General features: G+C 36.9%; 1 pseudogene; it reads left to right on the forward strand.

Moving 5' to 3' along the window:
* The first annotated feature begins 238 nt into the window (after positions 1-238).
* LOC100658676 (nucleoporin p58/p45-like) lies at positions 239-11,931 on the forward strand (annotated as a pseudogene).
* The last annotated feature ends 648 nt before the right edge of the window (positions 11,932-12,579 follow it).

Below are 12,579 nucleotides of genomic sequence, written 5' to 3' on the forward strand. Positions count from 1 at the left end.
GATGGTCTTTAAATTCAGGTGGAATATATCAAGGTCATACTTTATACTTAAAATGACTGGTTGAATTTCAACATTCAAAACACATAACAAGACTGTCACCTCAAATTACATCAAGAATGTTTTCCAGGATTTGGAAATATATATTCAATTATTAACAATAAATCCAAATAACATAATAAAACACTAATATTGCCAAAGCTGATTTTAGATATAATAACCATTCCAATTGTCATTGATCATGGCCAAGTTCAGAAAGGTCATGAATGACTCTGAGGTAGGCCCTATGTATTTGGGTCTTCCAAGGGCCAATGCCAGTGATGGAGCCAAATGACAGGTTTTTTTGCTAATTCCCCCCCCTTTTTTTTTTTAATACTTTTCTTCATAAAACCAAACTTTAAAAATTCCCTTTTAGACTATTCAATGGAGCTACCTTAATTATCAATCTTGTATATGAGTTTGTGTACATTTGTAATCTAATTTTCCAACAATACTTAGAAATTAAGCAATAAACATACATTTCAAGGAACAACAATTTTTCTTTTTGTTTTAATTCAGAATTCAAAAGAAGCAAACTTGCTCAAATCAGACACACACACACAAAAATTTCAGGATTTGGAAGTGTTTTAAAATGCTATTACTTATAAAGAAACCAAAACATTTCAGGAAAGACTATTCACAAATAATTTGGTGTATAATTTCAGTTGACACATATTCGATGTCTAAATCTAAGGGAATCATTTTACTGTCTTAATATTTAATCATGAAAGTATTTTTCCTAAGTCTTGATTCTTTTATTTGGAAACAATATCACTGTTAAGATAATTTGATAAATGTTGTGTAAGCAGTTTTTTAAAAGGAGTCTTCTGTTGTTATAAAAACTGGCAGACACTAAACAGACAAAGTCTCAGAATAATTGAAATGGACAAGAGCAGTAAGAATTTAGGCTCCCAGTAGGCAAACCACCTGTACAAACAACACTTCTAACTTCAATTTGAGTTGCTGGCTTCTGAACACTCAATTATTTTGGGCATTCAATGGATTTCACTAATGGAAGAAATGTATACTGGCCTGAATTACAAAGGTGTTTATTATCATTCAAGATGAGGCTTTAATAAGTATCGTGATTGTTATGTTGATGACAAATGCATTTGGCCATCACAACTATAAACATTGCATACAATATATTATTAATGTGTTTTTATTCAGAACGTTTTAATGCTACTTTGCCTTGAATTCATCAAAGTCTGACATTTTCAGAGGCAGAATATAAAAGGACAGAAAATTACCATCCAGATGTTTCCACAGTCCAAGGTCATCACTGTGTTACCATCCAAACAGTGTCTGTTCTGTATTCCTAAGAAATTAGTTTGGGTTAAACCACTGCCATTGAGTTGATTTTGACTCATAGCCACCGTATAAGGTAGAGTAGAATTGCCCCATAGTGTTTTCAAGACTGTAAATCTTTACTGAAGCAGGCTGCCACATCTTTCCCCAGGGATCAACTGGTGCATTCGAACCACTGACCTTTTGGTTAGCAGCTAAGTGCTTTAACCACTGTACCACCATAGCTCCTTTTGTTTGTGTTGGAGTAGGTAAAATACTTGTATAATGTTATCTTTCGGGATTAACATGAGTTGCATTGCCTATCATTTCAATATATTGAGTTAAAGTCCCTGGCTCATTTTTAAAGAGATAATAAGATTTTGTTTTGTTTAGAGGAGTACAGAATTATTTATTTTTTAAAACTTCAGAACAGTTTTTGATTTAATAAAAACTTATGAAGATAGTACTGAGAATTCTCATATACTCTGAACCCATTTTCCCCTATTATTGACATCTTATATTAGTATGGCATTTTTTTTTTACAACTAAGGAGCCAATATTGATTTATTATTATTATTAGTCCATAGCTTAGATTTCCTTAATTTTTAGGATTCCTTAATTTTTATCCTACGTCCTTTTTACTCTTCCAGGATCCCTTCCAGGATCCCATCCAGGATCCCACATTCCCTTCAGTCATCCTGTCTCCTTAGGCTCCTAATGGCTTTAACAGTTTCTTCAACTTTGCTTATTTTTGATGATCTTGAGGTTTTTGAGGGATACTGGTCAGGTATTTTGAAGAATATAGCTTAAATGCAATCCGTCTGGTATTTTTCTCATGATTAGATTTGGGTTACTGGTGTTGAAGAGGAAGACCACAGGGACGAAATACCATTCTCATCATATCAGGTCAATGGTACATACTATCAAATGACTTATCAATGTTGATTTTGACCATGATCATCTAAGACAGTATTTTTTATATTTCTCTACTGTAAAGATACTCCTTTTCCTCCCTTCCTGCACTTTACTCTTTGGAAAAAAGTTGCATTGAACAATCCACACTTAATAAGTGGGGAGTTACACTCCATCTCCTGGAAAGTATAATGTCTACACAAATTATTTAGCATTCTTCTGCAAGGAGTATTTTTCTCTTCTTCCATATATATTTATGTTTTTAATCATTTATTTATATTTGGCTTGTAATTACTACTTTATTCATTTTATTGCTTGAATTTCTTCAGCATTCCCCATTGGACACTCTTTCATTTGGCTCCAGTATTGTCTTGATGTACCTCATCTTGTATGAGTGTGTGTTGAGCACTTTCTTCCTTTCTGGCACTAAAAGATCCATCTTATATACTTCTTGCCCCGGTCCTAGAATCAATCATTTCTCAAAGGAGCCCTGATTCCCTTTATTAAACAATGGTATTAGAAACAAAGATTTTGGTGATAGGTGTGATCATTGCAGTAAGGATATTGTTGCTTCTAGGCCTCTTCAGCTGACAGAGCAAAGAAATATATGTGTATATATTAACCCAAAAGTTTGGATGTTACAGTCCATCCAGAGGTACCTCAGAAAAAAGTCTTGACAATCTATTTCCAAAAAATCAGTCACTGAAAACCCTTTGGAACACAATTCAACTCTGGCACACGTGGGATCACCATGAGTCAGAATAGACTTGATGGCAACTGATTTATATTAATGCCTGTACATACATATATCTACAATATTTCTACTTGTAACCATCTGTGACTATACTAAACTAAAGTGTAAGTTTATACTGACATGTACAAGTCTAGTCCATTACCAAATGGATCATTCTAATCTCCTTCCCTCGCTTATCTGCAAAATCCCTAACAATGAGAACCCTGAATCACATCATCCTTCATCCATTTATTATTGTTCAATTTCATTACACATGTATAGTGATTTCAGAATTGTTAACCTGTAAAAACACAGGAAAGAAGCTTATCAACTATAGTGGTTAAGTATATTTCCTTTTGACTTCTGTGTCATAAACTTCACTCATTTTTTAAGTTATGTAGGTCAGCAACACTCTTGAAGTTGTCTTATATGTAAGATTATCACATTCTGTTTTATATCTTGGGATAACCAAACTCCTGAGTGTGCATATGTGTGTGTTTAATATTATACCTTAAAGTTCTATGAGTTTTAAAAAATTTATAGTATCACATATTCACCATTATTGTATCATACAGAATAATTACACTGCACGAAAAAAAATCTTCTGTGCTTCATTTATTCAACTTTCTACTCCTTCTAAACTCTTGGCAACTACTGATCTTTTTACCATTCCTATAGTTTTGCCTTTACCTGAATGTCATGTACTTAGCTCATACAGTATACAAGTTTGTTAGACTGGCTTCTTTAACTTAAGGAGCTCTGGTGGCCAGGGTTAAAGCCATTGACTGCTATCCAAAAGATCAGTAGTTGGACACCACCAGCTGCTATTAGGGAGAAAGAAGCCTGCTTTCAAAGAGATTTAGAGTGTTGGAAGCCATATGGGGTAGCTATGAGTCGAAATCAACTAGATGGCAGTGAGTTTGTTTTGTTTTGTTCTGTTTTTCATTTAAAAACCCAAAAAACAGGCTGGCTGCTTTTGAACTGATTCTAACTTATAGTGACCCTACAGGTTTGCAAGGCTGTAAATCTTTACAGAAGCAGACTGCCACATCTTTCTCCCATGGAGTGGCTGGTGGGTTCAAACCACCCACTTTTTGTTTAGCAGCCAAGTGCTTTAACCACGGTACCACCAGGTCTCCTTCTTTCACTTAGCAATATGCTTTTAAGATTTGCCCATTTCTTTCCAAGGCTTAAATAGCCCGTTTTTTCTTTTTATTGCTGAATAATATTTCATTATAAGGGTGTGCCAGAGTTTGTTTATCCATCCATCTATTGGAGGACATCTTCATTGCTTCAAATTTTCAGCAATTACAAATAAAACATGCAAGCTTTTGGATTAAAATACTTTCTTTACGTAAACACCTTGGAACAGCATTGATGGATCCTGTAATAAAACTGTGTTTAGCTTTGGAAGAAACTACCTGTCTTCCAAAGTGGCCGTATATTTTGCATTACCATCAGCAATGCGGGAGAGTTCCTGTGACTTTACATTCTTGCCCACAATTGGTATTATCAGGGTTTGTGTGTGTGTGTGTGTGTGTATTTTATCCCTTCTAATATATATTTTTTAATATATATGGGATGATACTTCATTGTTGTTTTAATTTGCAATTATCTGATGACAAATGATGTTGAACATCTTTTCAGATGTTTATTTGCCATCTGTATGCATTTCTTGGTGAGGTGTCTGTTCAGATCTTTGCCTATTTTTATTTTTTCTTATTGTGGAGTTTTAAGAGTCTTTTGTATACTTGGATACAAGTCCTTTAACAGATATATGCTTTTCAAATATTTTCTCCCAGTCTGTGGTTTGTCTTTTCAATCTAACTGTGTCTTTTCAGAGTAGGAACTTTAATTTTATTAAAGTTCAAGGAATCAATTTTTTTTTTTCTGGATTGTACTTGGGTATTATATCTAAAACCTCATCACCAGGAAAATATTGTTTTAACAGTTACTTACCCATCTTTGAATATTAGGTGCTTTAAAATAGTAGCTTCCAAAGCTCTCTTCTCTCTGCTTTCTCTTTTCTCATTCTCTTTCTTCCTTTTTTCCCTCTCTTTCTCTGGCAATAAATAAACTAAATTACAAAAGTGTAATTAAGATACTTAAGTATTTAGTTCATAATATTCTTTTGTGGTTTAGAGATTATCCATATACCCTTTCCAGCTTGGTAGTAGCAAAACATCTTTAGAAGTAATCAGAGAAATTTTTTAGTAATGTGCCAATTAATTAAAATCAATATTTTCCAAATACTTTAAAGTAGTTGTTAATAGAAGAGCTGAATGTTGTTATCCTATCAATTATCAACTACTTATTCAAAGACCAGCATTTTTTCAGAAAGAATTTCTTATGCATTAAAAAGTAGTATTTTGTCATAGTCCCTTACTTCAGTGAAGCGGTCAAAATCTGAGGAAGGCATACAACGTAATTAATGAATTAACAGAACTAAGTATGCAGAGTATAACCAAGTATAAGAACAACATAGAAGCTATATGCAATGGTAATGGTAGAAAGATGTAAAAAACGAGGAGTGATGAAGTATCCAAGGAGGCAGGGCTTGTGCTTGCCACAAAGGATGATTATACTCTAGACAGTTCAAACTAAAGAGAAAATGATGCTGCAAATGAAAGGAAAACACTAACACAGGCATTGGTGTGGGGATGAATATGTCATATTCATTGGACAACTATAACAGAAGTCTAACCAAATAACAGGAAATAATAAGAAAAAATTTGAATGGACAAAATGGTTTCAGATCTCTGGACTGCTATGAAAATCAAGTTGTCAAGTAGATTAGCAGATTAAAAGGGAACTTAGACTTTTTTTTTAACAAGTGGTTGATGCAATAACAACAACAAAAAGTTTTTGTTTTGTTTTGTTTTTTTTTCCAAAACTTAAGAGTGTTGGCACAGCTGTTAGAATATAGTTAGGGCTCTCTGAAAACCTGTCAGCCTGTGGCATTCCTCTGCCCCTTGTGATTGGTTCAGAAGTAGACATATGACCCAATTGGACCTAAGAGAGGGAGATTTATGATTTTAATTTCATGATAGTTGGAAGAAAAGCTCTCCCTTATGAATTGTATAATGTACAGATGGGACATTTGGAATTTCTGCAGTCATGTAACCGTCATGAAGGATAAGCCTGCCAACAGTCTGTGATGGCACCAAGAGGATCACAAAGAAACAGAGCCAGAAAACTGATCAAGCAAAGCTTGGAGCAAGGCTGTTCTGGATTGTTATGTTAATTGAGCCAATAAATCCCTATTATATGCTTTCTCCCAGGTGCTCAGAAAGGTTTTTTTCATCCTGTCACATCCCACCTACATTATATTAGGGGACCATTTTCACTGTACCTTCAAAATATATTTAGATCCCACTACTTCTCACATCTCCACCCTGTCTCCCTAATCCAGATGACATCACCTATCACTAAATTAATGTAATAAGCTTCTAACAGGTCTCTCTTTCTCCAGACTTGCTCCTTCAGGGCGAATTAACCAAACATGAGTAAGTGATCTTTCAAACACAAAAATCAGATCTAACTATTGCTCGGCTCCATACTCCCAATAGCTCCCTATATCATATAGAATAGAATACAAAGCCCAGACAAAGGCGGTCTGAGTTGCCTAGTGCTGCTGTAACAGAACACCATTAACTGTACGGATTTAAAAAACATAAATTTATTTTCTCTCAGTTCTGACGGCTAAAAGTCCAAATCAGGTCTTGGCGTGTCGAGAACTTTCTTGTAAGTAGCCCCAGAGGTCCTTGGTTCCCTTATGGTCCTCACTTAGCGTCTGTGCTCCCCTGTGGGCACGCCTCTGTGTCTAATCTGCTCTTTTTATAAATCAGAATTCATTAGATTTAGAGTCAGCCTATGTCGGGGGACAGCCCCAGCAAGGAAAGACCCTCACTGTGCATCCTGGCAGATAATCCAAAGAACTGCCACGTAGTCCTTTCCAGATTCATATATTCAGGGAAATTTACTGACACGGGTAAGCAGCTGCTCTCCAGTGGCTGCTGGCTGGAGTATTTTCCACAACCCCGTAGCAAGGGACACAAGTTTATAACCGTTCCAGCTGGGACCAAGGCTCACTGGTTTTCTCCAACGTTCTTGGGCAGTCAGTGTTCCCAGGGACTTCACATGCAGGCCCAGATATTTCCCTTCCTGTTGCTAAGGCATTCCTCGGCCTTGGCCGTTGGCCCAGTCATGCCACTCCCGGCCTTGTGCCTTAGCCTGAGTCCATCCCAAATCCATCCCCAGCATGTTTAGGGGAAGAGCAAAGCTGATTACATTAGGGAGGGGGTGCATATAGCTGAATAGCATTACCCTACACCCTACTATGGGGATGATCTAATTAACATAACAAAGAATAACCTATTTCCAAACAGGATTACTTCCACAAGTATAGGGAGTACACAATTTAATGCATGCTAGTAGCCTAACAGGCCCTGCTATTGCTATGGAGCCATGTTATTTTTGCAATATCATCTGTTACTATTCTGTCCCTTGTTTCCTACTTCCAGACTACAGACTATACACACACACACACAAACACATATGTATAGGCATTTTCTCAAACACACAAAACAGCATTTGCGCTTGCTGTTTCCTCCTCCAGAAACACAAATTTCACAAAATATGTCTGTGTCTTGTTCCTAAAAAAAAAAAAAAAAAAAAAAACACATCATTTATTCTGTTAATCCGAAGAGAGGATTTAGCTCTCTTACAGAAAACAACACCCTCTCTCCACTCACACCACGTAATTTTTTTCTTGTTGTCCAACTTTATTTTTTTCAAAGCCCTTGTCAACTACCTAAGACATTGTTTATTTGTTGATTTTCTATTCCTCTACCACGTCTGTAATGTAATTTTCACAAGAATAGGGAGATTTTGTTTTGTTCATTGATGTAACACTAAACCCTGGTGGCGTAGTGGTTAAGAGCTATGGCTGCTAACTGAGAGGTCGGCAGTTCAAATACATCAGGCACTCCTTGGAAACCCTGTGGGGCAGTTCCACTCTGTCCTACAGGGTCGCTAGGAGTCGGAATCGACTTGATGGAAATGGGGTTTTTTTTGTTTGTTTTTTGTGATCATTAAGGTTGTGTGTCAACTTGCCTGGGCCATGATTCTCAGTGGTTTGGCAGTTATGATGTAGTTTGGTAATCAAATGAAGAGGTGATCACTTCCATGATGAGATTTGATATAATGTGGTCACCTCCAAGATGGGATCTGCTGTGAGTAGCCGCTCAGTTGAAAAGGAATTTCCTTGGTCATGTGGCCTGCATTGGATATAAGTGGACATTCTGGCAAGGCTTAGTGGGGGCTTTTGCTACATCTGGATCCTGCAGCAGGCTCCTGTTCGTTTGACCTCTGGTTCTTAGGACTTGAACTAGCAGCTTACCTTTGATCTTGTCTGCCTGATCCTGGGATTCGAAAGTCTTCTCAGCCTGTAAGCAACAGCCCTGCTCTCTGATCAGCCAATCTTGGTTTGCCAGCCCCTGTGGCTACGTGAATCAGGAGGAGCCTCCAGCCTGACCTACAGATTTGGGAGGTTCCAGCCTCTCGAATAGTGTGAGCCATTTTCTTGATATAAATCTCTTTATATAAATATTTATACTTTTTACTGGTTTTGCTTCTCTAGAGAACCCAGCCTAAGACAATGCTCAATACATGTTACTGAATTGAATTTTACTCTTCTTCAAGCCATTTAGAGTTATTGTTGTTATTTTGGTAACTGAAGTCACTTTCATTAGATATACACTTTTTTTAATATAATTAGTGTTTACTTAAATTTTTAGAGTGCAATCCATCCTGTATGGATAGAATATATTGTAAATTATATAACAGTGCTTCAGGTGAACTCTTTGTATTTAATGTTCTCTATTAAAAAGAAGTGTAATATATCTAAGAAAAATTGAAATAGAAGGTCAAAGCGTAATAAAAACTATTTGCAAAACTATTGAGAAAGGAAAAACAACCAAGAGTGAAACACTTCCCATTGTAAAAATTTGAAGATTAAAAAAAAAAAAAAACACCACTCTGTTTGTAGTGCAGTATATAATCTTGTATTTTCACAACAAAGAATACCAGTGGTGTGATTTAGGGAGGATTTAGCTACATTAAAGGTAGAAACTGAGAGATCACACATACATGGAACTAAAGCTTTTTCCTAGGTGCTTTAGAAATATTGGAGACCCTTTGTGGTGCAACAAGTGCTTAGCTACTGACAAAAAAATTAGACGTTCAAATCCACCCACAGGTGCATCAGAAGGAAGGCCTTGCAACCCACTTCAGAAAGATCACAGCCGTTGAAAGCCTTGTGCACAGTTCCACTCTAAAACACACAGGTTGCCACGACTCGGAATTGACTCAAAGGCAACTACTATGTTTTGTTTTTACAAATATTATCGAAATTTATGTTTTGAAAAATGCTCCCTGATAATTATTATAGTCATTATTTACATTACAGATGAAAAAAAGGAGACTCAGAAAGAAAAAAAGGTCTTGTCCCGGGGCCGACAACTAATAATATGTGACGACTAAACCTAAAGCTTCAAGTTTCCAAATGCATACAGTGTCCACCTCGTGCTTCTTCCAGTGAATATGTGAAGCTTTTGGTATGCACACAAACTTCGCTGAAGTATGCTCTGCGAAGCCCTTGTTTGGAAAATAGGAACCAGAGAGCCTTAAAATGCTTGTTGTGGATATCAATATATCAGTGAAATATGAATTGCTTATTGAAAAATAGTAGTATATTGATGTTTTATAGATGAATAAAGTTAGATCTGCTCTAATTATCTGCAATGTATGTAATTGTGTAAACAATGGCGAATGATACTTGTACAGTTAACTACATTAGCAAGTGTGAAGGGCACTTGTTAATATAAAACAAAGGATAGGGGGAGGAATAGAAAGACAGGCAAGACATAGCTTTGACATTTAAAGTGAACAATGACTAAGAGGTAAACTTTCCATCTGTTTTCACAGCTCTGTAAAGATTGAAACATCAAAGAAAATGTTTTCTGAACTTAAATGAGACATATGGGAGAAACAAAAAAAAAATTACTCAACCTCAAGAAAATATTTATCAAGATAAAAAATATACTGTGAGCTAACAAAAGAAAACTATATACAGACACAACAACAATAATGGTGTGACTACTATCTAACGTTAACTTATCTTAAAGACAGGGATAGTAAAGGTAGATGACACCTGTGTTAAATTTTGGCTACTAACGTATGACACAAAGCCAAGTCAGGCCGCGCTATAGGATGAGGTTTTGTAGGCACAGCTGCCCAGACTCATTCTGGGGCCGGAAGCTCCTGCCAGATTGAGTTTGGAAAACGGTGATGCTTTGATTTTTGAAATAAGTGAACATCTCAGATCTCTTTCATCTGTTTGAAACCACCAGCCCCAGCATCTAACCAAGTCCGTGAGCATCTCCTTCAGGACCTTGACATTAGTCAATGAGACAGGCACAACCAGAATAGAGGCACCAGGTACCATGGCTCTTCTCCAAAGGTGCAAATATGGGTAGATCAGACTCCTAAATGCCAGGCTTTCTTAGGTGTGACTCTTCGGAGGGACTCAGTTTTGGATCTCTATATCTGCACTTCTGCAGCTTTAACAAGTTCCGATTTAGGGTTTAGCACACCTGCCAGTTCTGCTGAACCCTTTACCTGTTACTTCTACTTCAGCTGTTTTACCTGCTCTGACATCAACTCCAGACATTTCCGTGGGATTTACTCTAAACAATTTGGGTAGAACAACCACCACAATTACAACTGCATTAACAGCTCTGCCTCGTGCGGGAGACTTAGTTTTGAGAGGCTCACTTTTCCAAAATACAAACACAACCAAATCAAGACTTAGAATGCTTTAGCATGACTGGGAAGTACTGCAGTGTCGGAGCCCTGTTAAGAGCTACGGCTGCTAACCAAAAGTTCGGCGGTACGAATCCAGCAGCCGCTCCTTGGAAATTCTATGGAGCACTTCTACTCTGTCCTATAGGGTCACTGTGAGTCAGAATTGACTACATGGCAACGGGTGGCCAAAGAAGATCTTACCGAAAGAAAAAAAAAAAATTGCCATCGAGTTGATTCCGACTCATAGTGACCTTATAGGACAAAGTAGAACTGTCCCATAGAGTTTCCAAGGAGGGCCTGGTGGATTTGAACCAATGACCTTTTGGATAGCAGGCATAGCTCTTACCCACTATGTCACCAGAGTTTCCACGAAGACCTTACTGGTATAAATTTTATCATTCATAAGAAAAAAGGAGTGATAAAACCAAAACACTACCAGAGGATAGTAAAGCACTCAAGGAAGAAAAGCTACCTCATGTCATCTGTCAAAATATTGAAAACCCTCATGTCATCTGCCAGAAATCTGTAAATTAGCAGAACATCTTCACAAGCAATATTTAAAGTATAAGAAAATATTAAGACTTTCAAGCAACTTCTGCCATTGGTTGCCAGTGGAGAAGAGGAAAATACCAGCATTATTCTCAGACTGAAACTAGAAATTGCTCAGGAATTAAAAAGAAGAGACCTGGCTTTCTGAGTGCAGAACCACCATCTGGATTTCAGTATGAAGATAGAGCTCCTGCATACAACTTCAGAATTATGGCTCAGCCGTTTCAGGTACAGCTTCCGCGCTACAGACAGTAGATTGAAAAACTAGAAAACCGTCTTGCCCCTGGAAAAATAATTCACATTTAACCTGGTGTTCATCAATGGCTATGCAGAAAATTTATCAAACTTTTCTGGGTTTGGCTGCACAACTTCGGTCTACTATTGAAAATGTAAAGGTGCTCAAAGAACAATATCTTCACCATAGAAAAATGTTCTTGGGTCCTGCTATAGATTTGTTTGAAGAAAACACTGAGAGTTGTTACCATATTCACACTTTCAACAACATGCCAAATGAAGTAGCCATTGGCATAGACACAATACTCACTTAGCAAAAATAGTCAGCAACAGGACCACGGCCATCTCTGGGGCTTAATTTAGTACACATTCAATTTAGGTATTAGCACTGCCTTGCAATATAGTGGCTTAGGTTTTTCAAACTTGGAAAGTTTTGTAATTAGCTTTAGTTTTAGAAATAGCACCACCAAACCTCCACATCTAGATTTGGAACAATAAATAAGCCCCCTGGAACCCGAGTGCAAGCTTTGGCAGCTTCAGTCCACCTGCATTTTAACTTTAGCAACCCTGTGATCACAGCACCCAAGGGTCAAGCATACAGGGTGTCCAACCCAGTCTCTGCAGGTTTTGGAACAGGAGGCTGAGAGCTTCAGTTGAAGAAATCTCCAGTTGGAAACAAAATAAGAAAAATAGATAAATAAATGAGTTGACATATTGTGGGATATATATAGCTACATTGTTCATTCCTTGAGTCTATTTTTCTAAAATTGGTGCAGCAATTAAATTACTCCTCAGGAGATTTATAAAATTTTGATATTTCTCACTTCTCTGGAATTTGAACTTTGTCATGTTTTCCTGGCCGAATACCTTTTTTTCTTGCGAATATAAAACCCAGTTGTGTCTTTTTTACTATTTTGTTAAAAAAAAAAATCTGGTTACATCTCGGACACAAACCTATTCTT

Source organism: Loxodonta africana, chromosome 5 (assembly GCF_030014295.1).
Source record: "Loxodonta africana isolate mLoxAfr1 chromosome 5, mLoxAfr1.hap2, whole genome shotgun sequence".
Classification (NCBI taxonomy): domain Eukaryota; kingdom Metazoa; phylum Chordata; class Mammalia; order Proboscidea; family Elephantidae; genus Loxodonta; species Loxodonta africana.